A 6,000-nucleotide genomic window follows, 5' to 3' on the forward strand; every position below is an offset into this window, starting at 1 on the left:
CTTCTGGTGGAGAACACATGTGGCCTATTCCATTCACTACACTCAGTCCTGGTGCCCCCTGTGGTCAGCCCCACTGCCTGGACTTCTACACTCACAAGGCCCGGATGCCCCAGCCCCAACCCCCCGCCCCCAGCTGCATCCACAGGCTGCTCTCCAAGGACTTAGGGCTGCACCGGCTCAAGTGGCACATGCACTGCCCACACTCTCCCTAAATGGACTCCTGGGGAGTCCCCGTGCACTAGATGGCTTAGGAGCAGCTGCAGCAGCTAAAATCCCAGAGGAGCCACTACTAAACAGGACTGGGGACAGAATACTGGATTTAGAAACCCACAGGGTAGCACTGGGGTGAAGACACAGGGCTCACAGACACAGTGCCAGGATGAAAGGGACCTCCAGCTCTTCCTCCCAGGAGATCTTTGGCCTTTAGTCTGACAAAAAAGGGATGCATTTCCGGATACTTTCTGCAGACAGCTGTGCACTAGGGCCTCTGGGTATGTCCCCTGGGCCGTAACAGCAGGTGCTTCAGCCAGCCTCCAGCATAACAGCAGAGCATCCGACCTTTCTTTGATCTAAGTGGTACTTTAGGCTTTATCTCACGGCTCATGTATGCTTCAGCTCCCAGGGGTCTCCAGGGGCAGCTTGGACACCTCCGGCAGGTGCCCAGAGCATGTGCTGGCGAAGACATGTCCCTGCTGATTCAGAGAGCTTGCTCCTGAAGGCTGACAGTCAGCCTCCCTTCTGCTCAAGGAAAGGGCCGCCGGAATACTCCTCCACTGAGCTGCCACGTTGGCCAGCTGCCCTGGCCAGGGCCTGTCCGCAGGCACACCCTGGGGGAGGACTAGGAGCCTCGTAGTCAGCCCGTGGGTATCAGCTAACATCCTCTACTGCTTAGCTGTGTATAGCCAGTGGCTTTAATTCCTTATTTTTTCTAACCATAAACCTATTTATTTGCTATTATTTTAGTAAGGGTAAATGTCCTTGCTTTCTATCCGTTTTTTCTTGAAGTTTAAGTTTTTAAAACATTATCTAGAACTTTTTGGGAACTAGCCACCAAGTAAATGGAGAGAAGTGTGTTGACCCAAGCTCAGGGCCACCTTCCACGTGTCATGTGCTTTATACGTACCGGTTTGCTTAATTTTCACATCAATCCTGGGCAGTACTTTACCTAATTTTCAGGTAAGAAAACTGAGATTCAGGGAAGTTGAGGAATTTTTCTCTATCTAGGAGGTAATGGAGTCAGAATTCAACTTAAAATTTATGTCACTCTATAACCTGTAAGTTCTTTCTTCTTTATTACTGTCATTGTCAAGTGGTAATGTTTTATTGTATTCTTCTTGTAGAAACTTAAACTTAATTTAAAACACTACAAACAAAGCTAAAGAAACTTTGGAAACTCCCCTTCCCATCTCCATGCCTTCCCCAGATTTCATTTGTACATTCTTTTCATCCTCTCCTGCAGAATCAGTGTTATCAGTGTTATAATGATACCTGTTTGTTTTGTTTTGTTTTGTTTTTGGACCAATTGAGATAACTAGCAAAAAGGCATCTATCTGCATCTGCTCATTGTTAGTGGTAGCATAGCAACATACATCACAAAAGGCCCTTTTGTAGAAAATATTGTTTAGTTTAAACCTCTTTACTGGGAATTCCAGACTGTCAGTGGAAAGTGATCCAAACTCTTGCCATGGGAAACTTTATCCTGGGAAAATAGACCATGGATAAACCTGGTTTCCCTGGTGTGAAATCTCACACTTTTGAAGTATTCTATGATGCGCAGCCCTGATCAGGGCAGCTGTGACCATCCAGGTGCCATGTATAGGGCTAGGCTGCAGAATCACAGTTCTCCAGTAGGTGTCACTCTCTACCAGGATACATTAGCTGCTCCCCTGCAAGTCTTCTGGGTCTGTTCTATCCTTTTTATGAAGGTGGAGCAGCGATGTGGGTGTGGTGTTACCTGGGGAAGGTAAGTCAAGGGCCAAACACTCTGGGTGCAAGGTCAGTGAGACCAAGCCTCTGCCTGAGGAAGGCAAGCTGGGAGAGCTAGGGCATGGACCAACCCCATCCCAGGATGGTTGATGCAGGCTGTACCCAAAGACTGTCCATTATAAAAATGGACTCCCAAGAGACCAGCTGTGTCTGGATGGCTTAGGGGTGGCTTCACAGAGAAGGTGACCTCTGAGAAGGGTCCTGAAGGATGAAGGCAAAAAACCTTCCAAGCTGAGGTAGAAGCATCATGTGATCAATTTGACGGGCCAGGACCTCATGGGTGGTTGGAAGAGGATGGGAGAAAAGACAGATTAGAATGGAGGGAGGTGAGGCCAGACTAGTAATAACCTGAGAGCAAAATGAACTATGGAAGTTATTATTTTTCCATCTGGAGTCGGCTGTTGGGGAATGCAATCAGAGGGTTGGAGGAAAAGTTGTGAGGAAGAGACTAAAGGCAATGAGGCCATTTAGGAGGCTGTTGTTGAAAGCTTAGCCAGAGCAGCAGCCATCAGCGTTTGGAGGGAAGACATAGATTGAAGCTATTTGCCAGAAAGAACTGCACAAGCACAGGGCCTGATTACGTGGGGTGGAAATGATTGTTGTTGGGGGAAGCGGGAGGGTTTCAATGAAGGGATTTGGGCTGACTGAAGTTTCTAGCTTGAGCAGCTAAGTGGAGGTGGCACTCAGTCGAGACAGAAAACACAGGCGAGGGTGCAGTTTGTGCAAACAGGGGAAAGCATGTCTTTGGACTCCTTGAAGTACCCAAGATACTGAGATGCCCTCCACCCCCACCCCTGAGAGAGACTTCAGCAGGTATTTTGGGTGTGGTGGCTTGGAGCTGTTGAAGGAAGTACAGAGAAGCAGCTTAGGGTCATGGCATTCATATTTCTGAACCCACTTACTTCTGTTCCACTTCCTGTCCAATTTATTCAAAAGTCTCCCCCAGCCTGAGCCAATGGCTATAGTCTCATGATCATGCAAATTTTGAATTTCCTCTCTCTGCACAGGTAAGCTAGAAATGTCTTACTTAATGACCTGAGACCACAGGAAGCATTAGGGCCACGCCCTTGGAATGGGGACACAGGCCCTGCTCATCAACGCTTCAAAGTCTGAACATGTCTTCCCAAGAGAAGTGGGAGGAAAGGAACTCAAAGGTCTTGTGCTCTAGGTGGGCCTAGGGCCGATGGGTTAGCCAAGACAGAGAAGCCTAAGCTCTTTAAAGAAGCTGTTTGCTCCTTCCGTGTGTGTGTGTGTGTATGTGTGCACGTGAGCCTTTGCCCACACATGCTTGCATGTAGGTACCTGTTTATTGGCCAGGACACCATCTCAGTGAGGCAGGAGAGCAGGCTGCCCCTGGCTGGCTTCTCCTGCTAGCACATGAGCACCTCCCTGGCAAGGAAATCCAACAGCGAGGCCAGCCCTGAGGTGGGCACCTGCCTGGAGCTGTGACATGACCCTCACTGACCTTCAGGCAGTATATTCATGTCCTGTGTCCGCTATAATAAACCATAGTACACTAGGGTGTTCAAACAGAAGTTTACACTCATAGTTCTGGAGGCCAGAAGTTGAAAAAATCACTGAACTAAAAGCAAGGCGTTGGCGTGCTCCTGGGGAGTAGGGGAGGACCTGCTGATGGCCTGTTGGAGCTTCTGGTGGCTGTCTACTTTCTTGTGGCCACATCACCCCACTCTGCCTCTGGGGGCGAGGTCGCCCATTTACAGGGGCACACGTGACTGCACCTGCGTCGACCCAACTCAGCTACTGAGATCTAGGGCCACCTTCTCATCTCAGCATCTTTGACTTAATTACATGTGCATGGTCTTCGCCATATAAGGTAGTGTCTGTAGGCCCCAGGATTAGGACATGCTATCTTTGGGGGGCAGCATTTAGCCTACCACTAGTAAGGTTTGGGGAAGTTCTTTCGTTTGCCACCTGATGTGAAGTGGACATCGTTATTCCCATTGCAGCAAAGGGGAAATGGGCTTTGTTAGCTAAGGTGCCAAGATCTACTGGGAGACCTTGATCTATCAATAAGCCACAGGAACGAGGGTTCTTTTTCAAACATAGAAACCATCATATCTCTCCCCCCTCTTTTTTAAGATTTATTTATTCATACAAAACTGGGGGGTACAGGCCAGAGGTGCAGGGGTGGTGAGAGGCTTCACCAGAGACAGAGTGGGGAGCAGAACAGGCAGATAGATGAAGTACACTGCTGAGGGGAGCAGCGGGCGGGTCAGGAGAGGTCTGCTGTGCCATGTGGGTCACCTCCGGGGCAGGCGGGGATCGAACTCATGCTGAAGTGGATTTAGCTTCTTAGTGCTGTGCTTTAACCTGCTGCGCCACCAGGGAGGGCGCCCCGCCCCCCTTTTTTTGGTAGTACATTTACTCGAGCAGCAGATAATCCCGAACTCAACTGTGCATCGGGTGACTCCTGCTGCTTCACCGGGCCCTGATCTCCCTTGGGTGCTGGAGGGTGAGGAAGCCTTGACATGCTTCCTTCAAACCTCCCACGGCATCTGGGTTCACTCTGTGGACACACATCGCTAGAAGGGACTGTGGGGAACCAGCATGCCGGAACTGGCCGGGGCTGCCCGCGTGACTTCCCTGGCTGGGAAGCAAAGGATGAGCAGGGTGCTGGGGGCAGCCCTGGGATGGGGAGGGGGTGTCAGCCTGCAGTCCAGATTTAGAGGTAAACAGACACCTGAACCCAGAGATCCCTTACCTGAAGCTGAGGGTCTTGGATGGGCTCTGCAGCCAGAAATAAAAATTGCCCCAACAAAAGCCCTTTTCATTCCTGGACTTCAAATATTATGTCTTCTTAAAAAAACCATCTTTAATATGGTATTCTTCCCTCCCCTCCCCCGAGCCCCCCCCCCCCAAGATAGGTAGATCCCTATGTCACAGACTGAGCACCAGATTTGAAGGGGAGGGCTGGTCTAGTCAGCCTAGCAGGTTCTGACAAGAGCCAGTAATGCCCCTTGGCAGTGCCCCTTGGCGGGACTCAGGGCGTCAGGGCTGTGGTTGGGTCCCCTCACCTGTTCATCAGAAAGGACTTTAGAGGCTCCCCGCTCCCCCTGCTGGGCTGTCCCATGGTATCGCAGGGCTTGCCCTTTGGGCTGAAGTGTCTATGGCGGTTTCTCCAGCCCCCAGTCCCTGCCAGGTGTGTGACCTGGGGCCCTTCTCTGCACCTCGTTTACACAACCTTGTGTAAAGAAGTAGGTCTCTCAGCAATGCCCAAGCTTCCAGCTCATCTGAGGCGCCCGGGGTGAAGCCCTACGCCTGGACATGCAGGCTTTTGGACTGGAGACTTAGCTCGCCAGGACCCCTGTTCAGCCACCGGCTGAGTCTCCAGCAGCATGGTGCCCACGTCTTGTAGGGCAGCGGAGGCATGGAGGGCAGAATGGAAGGTTCGTGCAGGCTCAGGCTTGAGAGCAAGCTCTGCGCCCAGGCGAGGTATCATTTAGAATCCAGCCCCCGTGTCACTCCAAGTGTGGCTCTGCCGCACTTGTGGGGCCCTCGGGGCCTTCCGGGGATACCTGTTCCATTCCTTCCATTTCCCATCTGAAGACCCCAGATTCATCCGGCGTTCCCCTCCGAATTAGCCGCAGAAGGCAAACCACTGGCTCTGAATTCCGCCTTTGTCCAGCGAAGCCAAGTGGGGAGGGGCCGAGCGGACCCCCTGCCCCCACTGGAATGTCTGCTCGGGCGCCCCAGCTCTCCCTCCGCTTCAGCGGCCCCCCGCGCCCACCACCCCAGGGCGCACACGGCGCACTTACACACGCGGCACTTCCTGGCGGGCAGCCGCCTCCGCCCGGCTCGGCGACCCCGGCCGCGGGGCTCCGGGGAACCGACCTTTTGTTATTCAAATCACACCCTCCCGCGCGCCCGGGCTGCGGGCTCGGGCCCCGGGAATCCGTCCATTGGCTCCCCGTCCCTTACGCCACCCCCGCCCCGCTCCCGCGGCCGCGGAGGCCCGGGAGCCTCCAGCTGATTTCGGGAGTTCCCGGCCCGCGG

General features: G+C 52.6%; 1 protein-coding gene across 2 annotated transcripts in view; it reads left to right on the plus strand.

Annotated features, from left to right (window-relative positions):
• HIP1 (huntingtin interacting protein 1) overlaps positions 1 to 6,000 on the plus strand; it is a 120,452-nt gene that overhangs the window by 49,876 nt on the left and 64,576 nt on the right. The gene's annotated exons all lie outside the window — the stretch shown is intronic.

This window comes from Condylura cristata, unplaced genomic scaffold, assembly GCF_000260355.1.
Source record: "Condylura cristata isolate star-nosed mole 26May11 unplaced genomic scaffold, ConCri1.0 scaffold00024, whole genome shotgun sequence".
NCBI lineage: Eukaryota > Metazoa > Chordata > Mammalia > Eulipotyphla > Talpidae > Condylura > Condylura cristata.